This window comes from Vicugna pacos, chromosome 2 (genome assembly GCF_048564905.1).
Source record: "Vicugna pacos chromosome 2, VicPac4, whole genome shotgun sequence".
Taxonomy (NCBI): Eukaryota; Metazoa; Chordata; class Mammalia; order Artiodactyla; family Camelidae; genus Vicugna; species Vicugna pacos.
The window spans coordinates 33,998,942-34,020,358 of NC_132988.1; the positions used below are offsets into that span (position 1 = coordinate 33,998,942).

The 21,417-nt window shown below is 40.1% G+C and overlaps 1 long non-coding RNA gene across 4 annotated transcripts in view; it reads right to left on the minus strand.

Annotated features, from left to right (window-relative positions):
* LOC116285827 (uncharacterized) overlaps positions 1–21,417 on the minus strand; it is a 193,263-nt gene that overhangs the window by 122,712 nt on the left and 49,134 nt on the right. For all 4 annotated transcript variants that reach the window (XR_012059111.1, XR_012059113.1, XR_012059112.1 and 1 more), the window contains exon 2: positions 17,862–17,939. This is a non-coding gene — a long non-coding RNA (uncharacterized lncRNA). The remainder of the gene's footprint in view (positions 1–17,861; positions 17,940–21,417) is intronic.

Here is a 21,417-nt window from a genome sequence, read left to right on the forward strand (position 1 = left end):
TTCAAGAAATCTGCCACAAACAAGACAAGTTCAAACCACCCTGCTTCCAAAAAACAAAAACAAACAAACAAACAAAAAACAACTTTAAATAGGATTGCATGTTTTTTAATGTTCAAAAACAAAAGGAATTCTGAATCTGGCTTGTTTATTCCCATTGCAGGGGAAGGTAAGCAATGAGGCTTTAAAATGTGTCATTTTCTCGCAGGAAAATTGTATCACCAGACTCAGCTGCCAAGAGCATCTCTCTCACCTCCAGCTGCCTCATGTATATAAATGGTGCTGATAAGAGCACCTGTGATGTTTGGTTGCTGGGAGGATTAAATGAGGTAATTAATGGAAACTGATGTTTTAGCACAAAGCCAGCACCCAGTCTGGGCTCAGAAAATGTTAGCAGTTTGTATATTAAGCACATTGTTGAGCTGTGTTCCACAAAAGCACAAAGAATGAGAGAAAAGTACCAGAAGAGAAGAAGGGGGTGGTGAAGGCAATTACAGAGAGGGAAACAGTACTCTACCTTCTGCTTTAAAGAGTTCAATGAATTACTACTTGGGATAGACTTTGGAGTCAGACAAGCATGGTTTTACATAACCTTGGGAGAATTCCCTAGTCCTATCTGAGTCTCTGTTTCTTTACCTGTCATCTGAGCACAAGACTTCCTCCACAGAGCTAAACACATGGAAGTGCCTAGCACTGCACCAGGCAAATAGCAGCCACTCCATGGTGATTCTTATTTGCTTGTTTTATTGACACAACCCTATGTTTGAGTTCAGATTCACACTGTGTAGCTGTGTGATATTAGGGAAATGGCTTAACCTCTCTGGGCCTCAACTTCCTGATCAGTAAATCAGGGATAGTAATGATACCTACCTCACCAGGTTTGCGGTGAGGATTAAATAGACTGCAAGGCCCTTAGACCAGCTCCCAGCACTGAATGAGGGCTGGCCATCATTCGTGGTAATCGTGGTTTAATTTATTATTTGATGCCTACAGTTCATCTCATTTTACTGCCAAATGCAGTGAAGCATGAGATGGCTACTTGGTATACCTGTGATCAAACTGTCATTTCTGGCCATTAGAATTGTACAGGGCATCTTGGCAAACTTTCACATAATCCTAAACACTGACATTAATTATGTCTCATTATTTCAAAATAATTTCTTCAAAGCAGACAGATAATGGTTTTCTCCTAATGGATGGGTTCACCTTCTTCCAGTCCCCTAAAATCACCTTTCATCTTTAAAAACATCTCTCTCTCAGCCCGGGTAAAGGACTAGGAAACCAATATGAAGATCATTTCAGAAAAAGAGTCCAGTCTTACAGATTTCTGCTTCTCAGTATGTTTTATATTAGAATATGTTTCATCTTGCTACCTCCACGTTTCTACAGCAACGATGCCAGATACTTACATAAACAAATGTAGATGGCCAACAAGTAGGCAATGAATGTATTTCAGACTTCTCTGATGTATTTTCACAAAAAAATTTTTAACATAAATATGATGCCCCAGTCATACGCTTTGTAACTCCCCTTTGATGCGTGGAATATAAAACTTAGGCTTTGTTGTGATTTTTCTTTCACTTGCCTCTCTTTCCAACTATTGAGTTTTCAAGAGGACTGTCTCTACTTGATTCGGATCTTTAACTCCTATGACTAGTACACAGCAGGGTAGTGTCTTTGCCTAGATTCAAATCCTGGCTTTCTCATTTAATAGCCATGTGACCTTGGATAAGTCACTGAAATTCTCTGCCTTTCCTCCAACTGTAAAATGAGGATAACAATAGTACCACCCTCACGACATTGTAATGATGATTAAAGACCTAATCCATGGAGGATGGACTCAGAGAGCTGCATTCTAAGTGAAGTAAGCCAGAAAGAGAAAGAAAAATACCATGATATCATTCACATGTTTCGGAATCTTAAAAAAAAACAAAACAAAAAAAGAAGACACTAATGAACTTATCAACAAAACAGAAACAGACTCGCAGACAGAGTAAACAAACTTATGGTTACAGAGGAGGGGGGAGTGGTGGTAGGAAGGGATAAATTGGGAGTTCAAGATTTGCAAATATTAACTACTATATATAAAATAGGTAAACAACAAATTTCTTCTGTAGAGCACAGAGAACTATATTCGATATATCTTGTAGTAACCTATAATGAAAAAGAATATGAAAATGAATACATGTATGTATATGTATGACTGAAACATTATGCTGTACACCAAAAATTGACACACTGTAACTGACCATAACACAATTTAAAAAATTAAAATTAAAAAAAGACCTAATCCATGGAAAGGGCTCAGAACAGGACCAGACTGAAGAATCATAGTAGACGCTGTATTATTTTGTTATTATTTTTGATGACAATTGACAGGCATGTTCCTACTCTCATGCAGCTTACATCTCACTGCTTGAGACCGATAAAGAAATATATCCATTAAGAGTAATCAAGGAGTAAATATGCTGTGAAGAATGCAAAAAGGGGAGCGTGGTAAAATGCTGTTGGAAGACTACTTGGACTGGACGGTCAGAGGACACTCAAAGGATGTGACAACTGACAGCAAGACCAGGAAGGAGCCAGACTTAAGAAGTCACTGAGGAAGAGACACGGAAAACTACCCCTAGAGCCTCAGGCAGGAAGGAGCTTGTCTAGTTCCAGAGCAGAAGAATGTCAGTGGATTTGGCTGGCAGGCAGTCAGCAAGGAAGAAAGAGTAGGACATGATGCTACAGAGGTGGGCGCTGGCTAGAGAAGAGGGCCCATGTAGAATCCGGAGAGAATCTGAATTTCATTTCAAGGCTGAAGAGATGTCTTTGTTGAGTCTTGCAGACTCACATGATCTCATTCACATTTTTAAATAATCACTCTGGCTGCTATGTAGATTAGAATCAGGAAGATAAATCTGGAGGCTCTTGCTCCAGACCCAAACAAAACAAACAAAAAAAGAAGGTAGCTTATATTAGGATGGTAGTGGTGGAGACAGAACAGAGATGGAGTTAGGATAGGTTCTGAAGATAAAATCAACAGGATGTGCTGATGGTTCAACAATATAGGTCACTGAGGTAAAATATACCTATTAAAGGAAAAAGATGTTCAGATTACACTGTACTTTTTTTTAACTGTGCCTTGGATTTATCTCTGGCTTAAAACACAAAGCAACTCAGAGAAGTCAAAAATTCTAAAATGAACATAAAAAGGGATAAGGCTACAAAAGCATTCTAGTAAGTACAAGAGATGCTGTAAACATCAAGGCGAGAGCCTCTTCCCCTGCCATGACCTACAGAAGGCTGCAGGCCTCTAGGAAACCCTTCCTCACTGCTGAGTGCCAGGTCAACATGACGTGGGAAAACTGGCAAGATGGATCGATTTGGTGGGAGGTTGGTGAACTGGGCCCACAAACCTGGGATGGTGGTAGCTCCTTGAAGTCTGGGTATAGCTTGCAAAGACTCAGAAGTTCCTGTGTAACCTGGGAGGGGGCTAAGAAGAGACAGACAGGCTGATGGAACAACAGAGATGCAGCATTAGGAAAAGTAGAGGCCAACAGTGCAGTGGTAGAGCATTGGCTTTGCATCCATGGGGTCCTGGGTTCAATCCCCAGTACCTCCATTAAATTAAAAAAAAAAAATAGAGGCCACAAAATGTGAATATTTCTCAACACAAGGCCAGCACACCTAAACAGGACTTTGCAACAGAGACTGATAAAGATCCAGAGAATGGTGACAGATCCTGCCACCTTATGTAATATAGCCTCTTACACCAAAATGCCACCTCACGGAGATGCAGGGAGAGGAGAGAGGCACCCAAAAAACCTGAGCATTTACCCAAAAGAGCATGAGTAACCCAAGAAGACTGGGATATCATTAATTAGCAAAGTCCCTGCTGTCTTCTTTTACTAGCAGGATAAATGGCTTATGAGGAAAATTAGCTCAGATGTAAAAAACAAAGGAGCTATAGTTTTCTTTGTTCATCTGATTCATAATTATTACATTTGTAATACAATCATAAATATTGGTCAGAGTATTAATATTAGGTAAGATTAAATTCAAGCAAGCACATTAAGTAAAACAAAGAGGAAACTTTACAACAAAGAATAAAGTCTACAATGAGATTATAACAGTTGCGATGCACAAAATAATTACATTAAATTCATAATACGTAAACCACAAGAAATGCAAAGAAGAAGAGACTAAAATATAAGATTAGGGAACTTTAAATCACAATCTGAGTCCACAGAAGATCAATTAGACAAAAAATAATCAAGAATGTTGGATGTCAATTACATAATTGATGAACATAATAGATATGTAGAACTTGCTATCCTAATTTTTTTTTAAAGTACACCTGCCTCACAAAAATTTATGGGACATTTATAAAATTCTGACTGTAAATCAAACCAAAAAGAAAACTAGAAATAGCACAGAACACATTAGCTGACTCTGACCTCCAGCGATATTAAACCATAAATAAAGAGGAGGAAGAGGAGAAAAAGAAGAGGAGGACAGGAAACAGAAAACTAATCTCATGAAAAGGAAGAACTTGACTTTGAATCAACACCTGGGTCAAAGAAAATAACAAAACTAAAATTTCAAAATATCTACAGAATAATAATGAGATACATCACATATTAAAAAATATCTAACAACCCAAAATCCTTATAGCTTAATTCATAAACGCAAACACGTTGTTAAATACAAAAGAATAAAAATAAATTAAACGTTCATGTCAACACATTAGAAAAAGAACCAAAAAATTAAATAAAGGAAGTGTAAAAAGGAAGAAAAAAATGAATCAGAAAAGTTAAATTGGCCAATATTACAATACCAAAAAATAAGAGTATTTGTGATAAATAAATCCAAGAACTGATTCCTTGAAATAACTAAGAAAATAACAAACTATTAGCTGGCCTAACCCAGAAAAAAAGACAGTTAACAAAATTAGAAAAAGAAGAAATAGCCACAAATATGGAGAAACTTAAAGCAATCCTAAGAGACACTCAGATGAATGAATGTTTTTATTCATACTTTTTGGAGTTGGTCTAGAACACTTCTTTCGTATTGCATTTCTTTTTGGTGTTCATATTATCAATGTCAAAACATGTCATAGCAAAGCAAAAGAATTTTTACATTCTTAAATCAAGACTACCTTCAAGATTGTTTAAATAAAATTTCTGTGGATTTTTGGTTTTCACTATTGTCAATGGCATTTTTTTTTTTTTTTCCTCAGAGCATCTCTTACTGACTGGGCTGATTACTTCATGGTAGAAACAATCATTGGGCTACATTTCTGAAGTGATTTTATCCCAAGTACAGAACTCTCTGATAGGGGCTAAGTCTTAGCATCAGCAGGAAATGAAATGCTAAGTAAATTCTCAGCCTCCAACCATCCCCAAAACAACCAATCAAATAAATTCCACCAATTTTCTCTAATTAAAGCAAAAAAGTGTCGTGTGTGCTTTAAATGTCAGTCAATTTTGAGGTAATTATACCTGAAGGCAGGAATCTATCAGGGTCTCTTTTTTTAGAATTCAATTCAGATGGGAAGTAAAGGACTCAAGGGATGTTTGCAGAAAATGAGTTCCATTCCTGTCTTCCTTGGCTGTTTATTGACAGTACAAGAATGGGTGCATTTTTGGAAAGATATATAAGGACTTTTTTCTTATCTCCATTCCATTTTCTTCAGTTGGATCAATTTCATTGTGAATTTATAAGAAACTGAGATTTCATTTGAGGGGAAAAATGCAACCTAAAATATAGGAATAAACACTTATATTTGTAGAATGCTTTACAGCTCTCAAAATATTTTCAGAGACATCGTCTCATCCCATTCTCAAAATAGTTCTTAAGGAAACATCTTTATTTCAGATTAAAAAATTAGACTCAAGAGGATCAGAATTTGCCACCCCACAATCTCCCACCTTGGCAAAAGGATTATTTTGAGCTGAACACAATTAAGAAACAACAGACAAGAAGGAACTCTGCCCTCCCCTTTACTTCCTAAAAGCAGAGCACAAACTTGCCTTTGTGAAAGTGTCCTCCTTCCTTCCTCACACCCCGCAGACCAGGAAGAGGAGAATGACTCAGTTACCAGGGGGCTTCTATCACTGGAGATAGCAAACCTGCGTCTGCATGACAAAACTTACTAAAATATCTTCTGTTAATTTCCCCATATACTTACCTTCTTACAGTTTACCACCCCTAGAAGCCCTAATCCCTTTTCCTTTGCCTTATTACTTCTCCACAATTAATTGCCCTTTGTTAAATGACACTGAGTCTCCCAAGCCTAACCACATCTTTGGGTTTTCACCTCTTTTCTGTGAAGCTCCCTTGTGCATGAAAAATGGATCTTTTCTCCTGTTAACCTGTCTGCTGTCAGTTTAATTCACAGGCCCCATTCATTAAACTTAAGTTTTTTTCTTCTTCTACAAGATCAAAAAACTTGCCACAAGAATGTACCTTAAGCAGATTTATCATATGCACACTTACTTCCTCCTCACGCACCTATAGCAGACATCACTAATTCATCCAGCGGCTCTTTCCTGCTGAGGCCAAACATTCCCAGAATTCTCAACACAGTTGCTACAAAACCACTTTGCTCTGCCTGCATTTCCTAATGATGTTCACAGTATATTGGCAGTTTCCCACCTTGGCTCCAAGGAGAGCCCTCCTTGACAACAGAAAAGTATCTGTGAATCGTTTTCTTTAAGAATCTTTACCCATATCACTCTGTTCTAAAGATTTTCTGAAATTAAAAAGAAAAAAAAATGCTTCCTACAGACTTGGTGATACCTCCCAGAGTCTCTCACCCAGAATCTGTAATGGACTCTCTTGTAGAATTGGCATGAAGCACATTCTCGGGCTCTTTCCTTCTGGAGAATCACCCTTCTGCCTGGTGGAGCTTTCTCAGTGTTGACTAGAGGGCATTCTCTTGACTTCTAGGGGAAGCTAATGTGGTCTGCAAAGACTCTTCGTCGAGGGTATTAATTCTCCCCCGAGAACGTATCAATTTACACATGTCCCAAGGTTTTCCATTAAAACAATCTCAATTTCTTCCTCTCAGTTGTCACACCAATTTTCTCAGTACAGAAAAGCTTAAGAACTGAGAAAAAAAAAAATAGTGAATCAGACCTAGAAACTACTGACATGGTCTCTGACTATAAAATTGTTCTGTTGTTAAATGCAATACATCGAGAGGTCAAACAAAATGTATATAACCTTTTCAATCATTTCTACTTCTTGATATATTCTGACTGACCAACAGAAAAGAGTTTTTATCCAGTGGGTGAAATAAAGTCAGCTATTCTCATTACGGGAGTTTGTTCAGCATCAAGATTATGCGTGCTAAATACAAAATCTGAAAAAAAAGTTTATGATTGATTTATTTTTAATTGATCAGCATGTTCCAGAGATCATATGTTGAATTTACTGCAGATTCCAGAAAAGGATTCTAATTTTGGTGTTACTGAACTGGAGTAAGGAAATGACATAGTAAAAGAGAGAACAAATCACCAATCTCCTTTTTAAAAGTATCTGTCCGGGGCTTCTTTCTCTTAGGATTCTAGCCCTGTATGCTGTGATACAAGCAAATTTGCGATGAGATGTTAATGGCCCAAAGTACCCCTCTATCATATAAAATACACAAATTTCAAGATATCCAAAGCTGAAACAGTGAGTTTGCAAACACTAAAGAAAACAGACTGTATTACACAATAGGTTCTTTCAGCACCCCTAGAATCTTATGCGTAGGGTCTATTACTCCTAAAATTAGAGCCTCAGCAGCGGCTAAAATGTCTAAAATAATCGTATTCGTGAGCCACAGTTTTGTTTAGACTTCTATTATGAAGGACAATTGGAGCCAAAAACAAAGATAAAAATAAGCAGTTATACTAGGACTACAGGTCCACCCATCTCCTGAATTGCCTAAAACAATGAGACTTTTATTTCATCTGTCATCACCAGGGAAAACTGGATGTTCGAGCTTGAAAGTGGAAACAGGGAAAATGGATCTGATAAAATGAGTCTTACCTTCTCTTGGGTTGGGTCAACCCTGGGATGCTAAAGAAAAAAGGTTAACATATATACCCTTGTTTTCACAAACATTTGCCCTTTCAACACACATAAGCCGTCAGAAAGAGTCATGGCTTAGCTTAGAACATGTTTGTCACTTGACATCTCGAAATCACTAAAACATTCTACAGGACCAACTGGATGTCTCCAAAAGAATACTTGAATACCCAAAAGTGACCAGGAGTTTGATTTTAATTTCACAATTCTAGGGGACACAGAGTAATACAGAAAGAAAATGTACATAGTAATTTTTAAAATACCAATCCCTGTAGACTTTTTTTTCAATTTTAGCTACAAATAAAGGTGCACCTGCAGAGTCAGAGAATCTGTTCTGATCTTCATTGCTATATGTTATTAGTTTTCTCTTTTAAAAACTGGTCTCTTTCCAATGGGTGAGTTGATACTGAGTTTCGGGCCACAGATGCTCAAGCTTCCTTCTCTTCTTAACTTCAACACAGGCCCCAACTCTACCATAAATTGCATAGTAGATGTGCAATAAATGTTTGTTATTGATGATGATAATGATGTAAATGATCCCCAAAATTTAGACCAGGGTTCAGAAAACTATGACTCCAAATCTAGCCCACTGCCTGCCTGTGTAAATACCGTTTTATCAGAACACAGCACACCCATTCAGTCACGTATCATTTATGGTTGCTTTCATGCTACCAAGGCTGAGATGAGGAGTTGGGACAGAAATCCCATGGCCCACAAGGCATTAAGATATTTACTATCTGGCTCTTTAACAGAAAAAGTACCACTACACTTGACCTTAAAAATCCCTTAGGAGTCATTAGATAAGTGGTAATTGTCACAAGGTGTTTTTATGTATAACAACATAAAAATGTTGTTTAGAATTTGGTGTCTTCTTGTAAACCCATTAGTCCCATCTCCAGCCTCCTCGTGTCTGAGGCCCCGATCTCCGTATTTGCCTCTTCTCCATATCTGGGATTATTCACACAAGAACAGGGATGTATGTTGCCTTAGATTTTTCTTCCTTAGTAACAATATATAGAATATTCAGGGAAAGACAATGGTAAAAGATTCTTAGGATGTATTGGAAGTAAACAGCAGGGATTGTAAGTAAACTTTTACTCTCATTTTAGATGGGATGCTGGACATAACCCATTATGCATACCTGAAGGCTGTTATTTTAAAAACTGAACTAGTAAAATCAAAGGATAGGATATACAGTACAGCCTATGATCAAAGAGGCCTGCACCTCTGCCTTAACTAACATGTGCCAGTCAAATGAACGGGAGCAGATAGCGAAACCAGAATAACCCAAAAAAGCCAAAACATACTGCTTAGAATTACAGAGTCAAATGCTAGACAAGGTCAAGGATCATGCACATTGTGTCACAAGAAATCTTATCCCTGAGATGTAGGAATTTTCCATATAATATTCTGGAATTGAAAAACATGTAAATATTGATTTTATAGGGTGAATGGAAGGTTTTCTTCCTTCCTCTGCAGTTGACATCCAATAAGAATGACAAACATTAGCTTTTTTTCCTCTCCCTCAGGAGAGTTAGGAAATAGAATTCTGAACTGGAAGAATCTTTGTTCAACCCTTGGAATTTATCAGATGAAATTGAGGCCCAAACCACACAACTGGCCACAGATAGAAACTGAACTAAAATTCAGATCTTCTGTCTCTAATCAAAAATGCTTTGCTCTACATCACATTGGGTTAATTTACCTTCACCTCTTAGATAGGTCAGGAGATAAGTTGAAGAAACTCTGAAGAGGAAGTTTTGTTCCATTCGCTTCCTTTGTGGTGATGTAAGTTGAATTCTGGACTCCCAAGCAAAACTTTAAGAAAAGGTCCTATCAGTCTTGATTAATTGCAGAAGAACCAAAGAGTAAACACCATGTAATGAAAAGTCCTCCCCGCCACGGCTGACCTCACTAAGATGCAAGCACCATGAGGCAGTAGTTATGACCATCTGCTTTTGGAAAAGCTTTTAGTTCTTTTTTTGGTTACTGTCACTGCCCCTCCTGTTCCCTAGAGTGCACGGTAAAGACTAGATGCCTTCTGTATAATGACTGTGGTCAGCTATAAATATGAGGAAAATGAACATGCACCATCTTGATGTCAAGTTAATTTTAGCTTCACAGTTTCATTTTAAGTATGCCCAACCTAGACTGGGCACATCATGGCTCAGTCTAAGGAGTTTCAAAAATGGAAATTACAAAACCACAGGGCGGGACCCAAATTGTTCCGATGGTGGTAACAGTGATTGAGATGCTCTTGGGGATGTTGCCAAGAGGAGGCCTCTCAATGCTCGGCGGTGAGCTCTTAAACCACATGGATAAATAGATTCGGTCATCGCTAGGAGGTGAACAATAGCTCCTATGTTGTGGCTTTGGCTTTGTTGTGATGAATGTAAAGAGTTTCTCGCCATTTAGATGTGGACAATGCTCTATGTGTTACACAACGCATGCTGTGGGCAGGTGGGATAAAGGTTTCTTACCAAGTTATAGGTACTATCTTCCCAGTTCCTTTGGCTTTAAGCGTCAGCAGTGTCTGACTACTGTTTTCAATCCACAGAACAGCTACAGAATATGTCTGAAGATTCCAGCCTGTTATTTTTCTTCAAATCTGGGTTTCAATCTTGGTTAGTGTTTGCCCAGAAATATGTAATTGCGGACTTCCTCCTCATAAACTCTTCCAGAGTGGAGGCTGCCAGGCGCGCATACTATTATTATCTCTTCGCCTGGGGGCTCACTGAGGGTGTGTCCTCATAGTCACAGGATGGATAACCTGCTCTCTGCCAGGAAGCCTGTATGGTTAGCAGCTGCAGCTAACAAAAAAACCCCAGCTTGCACGTTTCCAATAATGTTTGCTTTTCTTCTCCTTTGGATAAACAAAATTTAACTGGTTTCTTTATTAAAAACTCACACTTGCCTTTCTCCTACATTTTTTGGCTCACTCCTCTTTTACTCTGTTTACATTAGTCACTGTGATTTGGCTGTACCTGCTCCTTCTCCCTCACCCAACTAATCTTATCCGGGAACTTTTGTTTCCCACTCATCAGCTGTCGCTTCCTCCGTGAGTCCCGCCCGGCTTACAAACCTCCCATCCTCACACAGGAGCACGCGCACACAGAGACACAGTTAGCGCTTACTGCAGTCTTCTGTATGCTACCCTAGCACTCTGTTACACCTCAATTTAAAAAATCATGGTCTAACTTGTCTTATACGTAGCTGCATCCTTTCAATTTACTTCTTCTGATCTTACGTCTTCATTCGCAGTACTTAGTAGTTATCTCAGTCCTAGGGTGAACTTAAGTAATTTTTTAGTTTTGAATTTAGGTATAACTTACACATGTAAACTTCACTCGTTTTAGCGTATTGTTCTGGGATTCCAGACAAATGCATGCAGTCACGTGACTACCAAAATCAAGGTACCAAGCAGTTCTGCTGCCCCCCAAACTCTCCTGTTCCGAGTGTAGTCAGCCCCTCCTCTCATTCCCAGCCCGAGACCACCATTTTGTTTCTGTATACAAGCTCCACACGTCCATAAGCGAAATCATACAGTTTGCAGCCTTTTGAGTGTCGCTTCTCTCACTGAGCATAATGCATTTGAGATTCTTCCAAGTTATTTCTGTGACCGTTCATTCCCTTTTATTGCCAAGGAGTATTCCACTTATGAATACACCACAGTTTTTGTTTGTTTGTTTGTTTTGTTTTTTTTAACCCATTCACCAGCTGAGGACACTGGGTTGTTTCTAGTTTGGGGCAATTGTAAATACAGCAGCTACAAGCATTCACAGGAAGGTTTTTGTATGAACACAGTTTTTATTTCTTTTGGATAAATAATTAGAAATAGGATTGCTGGGTCATATGGTAAGTGTCGTCTTTGCTTTATAAGAAACTGCCTGGCTATTTGTCAGAGTGGCTCTTTCATTTCACAGTCTCACCAGCTATATATGAATTCCAGTTTCTCCACATCCTCACCAACACTTGATATTGTCAGTTTCTTTTTGTTTTCACCATCTTAATAGGTGTGTAGTGACATCTCACAGTGGTTTTAATTTGCATTCCCCTAGAGACTAGTAATGATGAACATCTTTTAATGTGTTTATTTGATATCCACACATCTCTGGTGAAATGTTGACTGAAATATAGTTCATTTTGGGAGGGTCAGTTTCCTTTTTATTGAGTTTTGAGAGTTCTTTTTATAGTCTGGATATTAGCCTTTTATCAGATATGCAAATGGCAAATATTTTCCCCCAAAGTGTTTAATAACTATTTTTAAATGAGTTGAAATCTCATATAGAGAAAAACAGTTCTTTTGAAAAGGGCTTATGACCTTCAAATTTACAAATGATGCAGCTTTATACCATTACCTCTTCAGATGAGTCAACAAGATGCTTAGAATAATGTAATGGAGAGGTTTGTAATGGGTGAATCTACATTTCTACTTGGAAATTATTTAAGTGCAGCATACAAAGAGATTTGATCTAAGGGATACACACATCTTCCAAATCACAATAAAAACAAAGATTTATCACTTAAGGACTTTTTTCCTTTGAAAGAAAATCATAATAGAAAATACACATTATGCACATTTTTGCTGAGCAATCAGGTATTAGTCTTTCAAATAATTTCTGTCATAAAAATCAATTATTAGAGGCGGTATATATCTCTACCAAGAAAAGTCTAACAGGTAAACTATTCAGTACTGAAAACTTGCTCCTCATTCCCATTGAAATCAGTCTGTTGGAAAGCATATTAAAGGATTATGCAGTCAACTTTTGTGGGTAGACACACCAAGGGGATTCTTTCTATGAGGGCCACGGACTTGATGTTTCTAAGAGAATCTTCAGTCCTGTTATAAAATATTCCATTGTCAATCCCTACTTAAAGGGAAAGTTTTACAGGAAGAGGAGGAAGTTTAATTACTGTTTCTACAAATGAGGTATTCTGACATCGAGTGAATACCTAACTGGATAAAAGTACCCATATATGCAATACAATATTGCATTTTTCAGGCATATTTATTCTCAACCAACCAATAAGCATGTCCTGTTTATACCATATTATGGACATCATAGAAGAGCTACTAAATATCATTGTTACCCGCAGTGGGAATTTCATCTAGTTAAGGTGTCAAGAAAATAACACAAAATATTAGCAACAACACCAAATGGTGTTGACCATTAGGTAAAGACCAAAGACAGAACAAGGGGAGCAGGCTGGGGGGAAGGAGAGGAAGCTATTAGCACTGTGACTGTGAACGAAAATACTGCAATGTGAATGAAAATACTGCAACCATGTCAGTAAACAATGCTGAAACCAAGTCATCAGCGGCTGCCGCCACCCCAAGTGAGGACAGGCCTGCAGCCCAGCCTCCACAGCCACTCACAGTGGGGCACCCTGAGCGGACTCAGAATAAGAAAGGACAGGATACTGACCCTAGATAGCTAGGTGCTTGTCAAAGGAATGAATACAATGAGCCCAGATGTTTGCTTCCTCCCATACACAGAAAAGCACTAAATTCTGTAACTTAAGATGCCTGGTTTTCTTTAGCTAACAAGCAATCGCTTATTGTTCCAACTACCTGGTCTTCATTGTAAAGCTCCTATATATGCCAGCTCCTCCCCTACTTCTTCAGAGCAGTCCCTCAGAGCAATCTGAGGGGCTGTCATCCCGGCTCGAGTCCTCCTACCAAATAAAACATAATTCTTTTAACTTTTAGGCTGTGCATTTATTTCAGTCGACAGCACAAACAAGCTATTTCTCTACCAACCATTCAAAAAAGCCCCCAAATATGATTCTAGACACAACAGTTCTTTGGGACAATGAGGTTCAGGTCTAATGATATGAAGTCAACTTGTAAATATTATGTTTTCACAACTCATGTTGGCTGGAACTAATGTTGAGGTTCAAAAGAGGAATAAAACCAAAACCTAGAGGGGTCCCAGAAAATTTCACAGAGGGAGTGGGATAAAAGCTGAACCGTGAAGCGTGGATAGATTCTGCTTACCAGAAGAGAGACAGGAGAATGATATGAAGGAATCAAAAAAGAACCAAAGGGCAGCTGTGGAATGTGTCATTCTTGGGTCCCCCAGCACCTGATGGCTCTGCTCCTCACAGAAGTTAAAAGTGCTAGGTATGTGCTTTCCCAGCCTCCCTGACTAGCACCTGTCATAGCCTCTGTCAACTGGAATCACCTGCCCCAGACTTGGAATCACCATCCAGTGGCGTGTCAGGAAGAAGCAGGTAGCGTGCAGAGTGCATGTGGACCCTGTGTGGCTGAATCCTCATTCCAGAAGCAGCCAAAGCAAGGGCTAAATAACAAGACCCATATTAGTGGGGTCGACGGTGTGGTTAGCAGCACAGAAGTGTGTTCATTGGGTTCATTTCAGTGTATGATTTGGGGCATTGTTCCTGGATACATGGCCTCTGAGCCTAGAATCTTCCTGGAAAGTCTATGAGCCATTCAGGATCTTTTTTTCTGCTTAGATCAGCTAACATCAATTTTTAATTTTTTTCTTTTTTTTGGTGGGTGGAGGTAATTAGGTTTATTTATTTATTCTTGGAGGAGGTACTGGGGATTGAACCCAGGACCTCATGCATACTAAGCATGTGCTCTATCACCAGACCTATACCTTCCTCCCCTACTTTTTGATACGTAGAGTAGTAATGGGCATTAAACTCTAAGAACCTCTTTACCCCTTCTCAGATCCTGTAGGAAGCATCCACTAGTAGTCTATCCTCATTTTTCTTAGCAGGTAGCATAACATAGGAGTCCAGGGCAGGGCTCTGGAGTCTGATGGCCCTGGGCTCAAACCCCAGCAATATGTGAAAACAAATCTGTGGGGAGTCCTAGAGCTCTCAGCAATCTGTGTGACCAGGTCACGAATAGTTTCACACCTTCCTCGCTCATTCCCAATAAATATGTGCTTGTTGAATATGCATTCAGGGGTCCAGGACCCTTTCCATTCATTAGTCTCATGAGAACCAATATAGAGTTTCTGCCCATGCGTTACCGAATTAAAAGATAACAAGATCAAACTCAGTGACCCGTGGTATAACGTAAACTTCTAAGCTCGTTCAAACATAGCCTAGGTTTAGCCCCCATTAGCACATCACTGGTATTTACCAGTATTTACCTGTAAATTTCTCCTACTGGTATTTAACTTCCTGTTTGCTACTTCACTTCTCACCGACTGCTTCACAATCCAGCTTGTCTCCGGAGGACAAAGGCTGTCTGTATCTCTGGATCCTACCGCTAGGCCCAACACAGAGCTGGGCATGTAGAAGTTACTCAATACATATTTCCTGAATGAAATACAGTCAGTGAAAGGACCACAGTCACCGTCAACTAAACTGAGCTGTACTCATATGCTGGAAAAGTTCTCTCTTCCTGTATTTGTGCCACTTAAGATGCGTTTCTTGGCCTAAATGCACAGCAATAGGGGACTTGTTCCATGCATTGTGGCAGCCGCACAATGGGATGTTTCGGAGTCGTGCATCATTACCTTTTAAAGACTAGGTAGCCGAAGAGAAAGTGGTAATGATACATCACGGTTAAAAGAGAGAACTTAAGAAGGTATGTGTATATAGGTGAGTGCTGCCAGGGAACACAGTGGGATGAAAACATCTTTATTGTTAAGGTAAAATGACTTGATGTGATCTTTTACACTATTCAGATTTTCTTTTAAGGTCTGAAAAACAACGCCAGTACTCTAAGAATAAGGACTTGAGGTATATTTCCCTTAATTTTATAACAGTAATGGGTCCGATAAATAAAAATGAACAGGAAGATGCATTTCTGAGAAATCTGTCTAAGATACAGGCGAGCACAGTGCAGCAGGTACTGGGGGTACCCCACCCACATCCTCCTACCCTCATTCTGACTGCCAGCACCAGCATTTCTTTCCCTAAGAGATTTCTGTCACCACCTGTGCCCTCTTAGCTTACATATTCAGTTGCCTGAAAATACCAAGGAATTGGCACCCCCAGAAGCAGCCCTCTACACAACTCCCTCGTCATCCAGGTGGAATAACCCCAAGATTTTGTTCTAAATCATTTCCCAGAGTTCCCAGGGATGAAGTTCCAGTTGTCCAGCATAGTAAGTGGCTCAGTAATGAACCCCTCATCTCTCCTCCCCACTTCTGTCTCACTTCCCCACTCCCCTACAGGTTGTCTCCTGGGAGCGCCTTCCAAATATACCACATTTGAACCCTTAGGCTTCACTGTGTCTGTGCTCTGGAAGCAGACAGGCCTCGGTTCCATTCCTGTGGCCGGCGCTCACTAGCTGTGCCGCTTTAGGCAAGCAGCTTCTTTGAGGTCCCTAAGCCTTGGCTTCCTTGTGTATATAACAGAGAAGATAATATCTGTGTTGCATTGTTATTCTGAGAATAAAATTATATGCAGCAATGTATATAAATTGTTCACACATGGGACAAAAGGGGGATGCTCTCCTTTGGCGTTTAGTGGTAGCCATAGTAACAGAAGCAGTAAAGCTTAGACCCATGTTCCTCCAACTTTAATGTGTGCTGGAATCTCTTGGGGTCTTGTTAAATGTAGATTCTGATTCAGAATCTGGAGCAGGGCCTGAGAATCTGCTTTTCTAACAAACTCCCAAGTAGCACCAATGTTGTTGGTCCTCAGACCCTGCTAGGAGTAGCAAGAATCTAGACCCTCATCTTCTGTATGGCAAGGAATGAGGAAGATCAGTCATCTATGTAACAATTCACTCTGGAGTTGGTCATAAGTACTATATAACTACACACACACACTCATACACACTTTCAGGTGTTTTCAGACTAGCAGAGAAACTTCCCATCACAGATATAACTGGGCATTGCGGATGTAAACTACTTAACCACTTAATTCTTAGACTTCTTCAGGCAGGTAGGCATTCCCTCAGTTCTTCTCACTTCTGATACCAAATTCTGTTCCACTTAACCATTTCTATATAACAAAGTACCCCAAAGCTTAGCATGCGTTATCACATCACATTTCCTCTGATGGTACTTAACTTCCTGTTTGCTATTTCACTTCTCACCATTGCCTCCCAAATAAGCTTGTCTCCTGGAGAACAAAGACTGTCTGCATCTTTGGATCCTACCGCTAAACCAAAACAGAACTGCGCCTGTAGAAGTTACTCAATCCATATTTCCAGAATGAAATACAGCCCAGTGGAAGGACCTCAGAACAACCATTTCATTATTTCTCACAATGCTGTGGGTCCGTAATTTGGGCAGGGCTCAGCTGGGTGATTCTTCTGTTGCATGTGTATCTAGGTAGGTAATCCACTGGTATCCAACTAGCAGCAGGACTGGTTTGAAGAGTCCACAACTGCTTCACTTCCATGTCTTCCATCTTGGCAAGGATGGCTGGAAGGCTGAACTCAGCACAAACTGTTAACCAGAACACTGATGAGAAGCCTCTCCAGGATGAGAGCTACAGAGGGGTCACCTCCAGCCTGGCAGTTCAGGGTTCCAGAGTAAGTGTTGTAGTGAACAAAGCCAAAACCGCCTGGTCTGGCATCACCTAGCCTTGGAAGTCACAAAGCATCACTTCTCTCACACTCTATTTTTCAAGACAGTTTTAAGTCCATCCAGATTCAAAGAGAGGGGACAAGACCCTCCTCTCGATGAATGTGCAGCCATGTCTTAAAACTGCCACAGTCCTCCTCCCTCTGGCCACAAATGCTAACACACCTCCCACATTAAAAATACACTCCCTCCCTCCCAAGACCCTCCACGATGGCATCAGACTCTGGCCTCGGCTCAGGATAGAAGTCTAGGATCTCATCATCAAAATCAAGTCCTTACCAGGTGTCTCCTAGAGGCAGCTCACTGCTAACCATGGAATCTTGTTTCTGTGAGCTCAGTTGAAAGTCAGGAATTAATCTGTAAATTGAGAATTAAATTTTGTGTAAAAAGATAGAAGAGAGTAGAAAGCAGCATTTCAAGGAATGCTTTCAATTTACTTCAAATAATATATCAAATATTACCAACAATAAACTCAAGGAGCTAAGGTCTCCCCCGAAGCCTGGCCATAAATGAGGCACTTAGAAAAGCACAGTGAATCCAGAGCCACTCGGGAACCATTCACAGTTCTAGTTAAGGCACATTCTCAGGCATCTTTCTGATTCCCAGGAACACTGCTCATCAATTAGCATTTATTCAGTGCTTAACGGTTCTGACCTGTCGTTGGAAATGCTATCAGGGTTCATTCGAGTATGTTTCATCCAAACAGGGCTGCATCCTCTCCTGCACCTGTGCCAGGGGCACTGGGCGGTGAATCACAATGCAATTCTCACACTGCCCTTAGAAGTTCAGGTAGGAAACAAAGCATTCGGCGGGTGGTGGTGGTGGGGTTAACATTACTTTGATGGAAATGGTGAACAGCCCACATTCACAAACAGATTCATTAAACTGCAAATGAATGGGTCATTGAGTTCTGCTGACGTAGGATTCAAAAATGGTAGGAAATGGACCTGGGCCCTAGAAACAAGGATTCAGGGTTTGGTTTCTGCCACCTTTGTACTTTGACCAAGGTATCTACCCTCTTTATGACTCACTTCTACCCAGTGAAGACCCTAGAGGCTACCTGACCAAACTGCCCTAAAGATAAAATGAGGCCAAAAAGGGAATAAATGTTAGAAATTGTGACATGCCGAAAGAAAGTGTCATTAGGTTTGCACTGACTTCAAGAATCACCTTTCAGTTCAACCTCCACCCAGGGATGTAAATTTGTGGTCCAACCTCTCCCCACAGCCACCTAACACGCATGAATATTTGCTGAACACATTTATCCTTCATTTAACCTTGGACTTGACATCAGCCTGAGGTTATTTCTATGAACAGGCATACAGTTCCATTTAGTGATGGACGCCACACTACATTACAAGCGCATTCAACGTAATGTGGCAGAATGAAGGCAATTGGTCTTGGTGTGCTTCCTGTCTTCACTTCCACCCCATTCAACCCTAGTCACATCTCCTCTTGATCACTGGCCTCCTGAGGAGTTCTCCAGCATGTGTTTCATCAGATTAAAATGAATCCATACTGCCAAAAATTAAGTAAATTAAGTACCAGTTCCTTGTTCTGGCATGCAAAGCTTTCCAAATATGCCCCCCCCAAATCCCTTTCCAGCGTTCTTTCTCAGAAAACCCCTAGACATCACCTATACTCCAATTAAGCTAATCACCGTGCTGCTCCTAGGATGTGCTCTGAGTCATTTCCCTGTCTGAGCTACCTCTGCCCGGGGATCCTGTTAAAATCTGACCAATGCTTTCGGGCAACTTTCAAACTCGGAAAAAAATAAAATGAAGCCATGTCAAGAAGGATAAAAGTTGTCCAGAAAATCACAGGAACTAATTTGGTGTGCCAGGCAAGACCACAATTCAGAGGTAGCTATAGAACTGGGAAGATAATGTCAGTCTTTTACAGCCGAAGTTTGCATCGTTCCTGGTGCAAGAATTTTGGAAAAGCTCCTCACCCCTGGGACTTTACTGAACAAGTAGACGGTACCCAAAAATCTGTCAACTCTGACAATAACTGGCTGTCTTTTATGTACAGTTCTCATCACATAAGCCCAACCTAAATGGTGCCAAAAGAATCCATCATTTTGTTTTATTTGGTATTTTAATGCAAAACAGGTCTCCCAAAAATCGATCCAAAAGTTGTATTTTCCAGACCTTTGACAAAGAAACTTCTTAGTTGTTTTGTTTTGTTGTTATTTCTTCTGAAACCTTGGTAAAGCAATTGTAGGCACATATTATCTTGTATGTTTTATCTTCACAGAGGCTTTAAAAAAATTTTTTTAAGCTTCTTAGCTATATAAAGTTTGAGCAAAGAATCCATAGGCAAGTAAAAGTAACCTTAGATCAGATTTTAAACCAACTATGACTCATCTAAGAGGAGTTGCTATATACTGCTCAAAACAGATTTATTTCAAAAAGATTTCATTGGCTCCAACCATTTAAAAATAAGTGATTGGAGAAAAAGTTTGCCAATCACACATCTGATAAAGGGAGAGTATACAGAACATATAAAGGACTCTTAAAACTCACTCAAAAATGTAAAAAACACATAAATAAATACTAAAAGGATGCTAGCCCTGAGGGGTGAAGTCAATGCCTAACGTACCACGAGCTCATAAAAGTAACCCTCAAACAAAGGCTACAGGAGAAGGAGCCATCCTCTAAGCTAACTAACCCAAGTTCACACAAGATGGTTGGAATTAGTGATCCACTGCTGGGCCACTCAACCGCTGAGGAGGCAGAGGGAGTCCTCGCAAGGACGACTATAATTTTTAAGTCCATAAAACTTGCCAACAATGACAATATAACCACCACAGCCCTTCTCAGAAAAATAAATGAGCATTTTTCCTCTCATGGTAGCTATTACATACGAAATGTTAACAGGCACTGATTCACAAGCTGACTTCCCCAAGGCAACCCATCCTCCAATGGGAATTGGCGCAAGTTTGTCACCAACAAAGGGATCTCGCTCTACATCATCAAGGAAAAGCTTCCCTAAAATGAAATCAATTACGAGTGCGTCTTGAGCGCCTATTACACACAACGCCTTACAGAGAAGATGAAGGCAAGACCAGGCAAAGAAGTCAATCGTTGTTCAGCACCTGGTACCAGGAATCCAGCCCACAGTGCTTTCAGACCTACATCACTCAACCGCCATGAAACCCTTGAGTTAGGTATTATTATTCATATTTTCACAGATTAAGAAATTGAGGGTCAGAGTAGTTAAGCAACTCTCCCACCAGTAGGCAGAGGGCCAGTCTCAATTTTCTTGCTGTCTTCTTTCCTGACTGCTTCAGGAAGTTTTGTTTCAGATAAACCATAAAGCAGAAAAATCCAGCCTTCCTTCCGAGAATTCCAAAACCATAGAAATAATATAGGACCTTTCAACTTGTGAAAGCAATTCAAAAAAAAAAAAACTTTCCGAAGTGTAAACAGTTTAAGACACTGTAATACCCTGGCTCTTCCACCTCAGCAAAGGAGTCTGTTCCATCTCTGCGGAAGAAAATCTCCGTCAAGACATCACAGGTGATTTAGCTTCCAGACTAGTTGAGTCCTGTATGATCTCCCCCAGATTGTATTTATGGACTTCTATAAAGGGAAAGCATTAAAGACGCTTCACCCAGGTCCCCAGATTGGGCTGGCACCAGAGCCAACGAAAGCAAACGCCCATCCCTTGATTCACAACCGGGCTGCTCCCCAATCCCCTTTCTGCTGCCCTCCGCCACCCTCAACCCCCACCCCCAACGCACCCCACCCCCGCCTCGCGGGGAAGGGTAAATGGAAGGATTTGGTTTTATCCCTCACTGCAAAAACACAGTATGAAAATAAAGTACACAGGG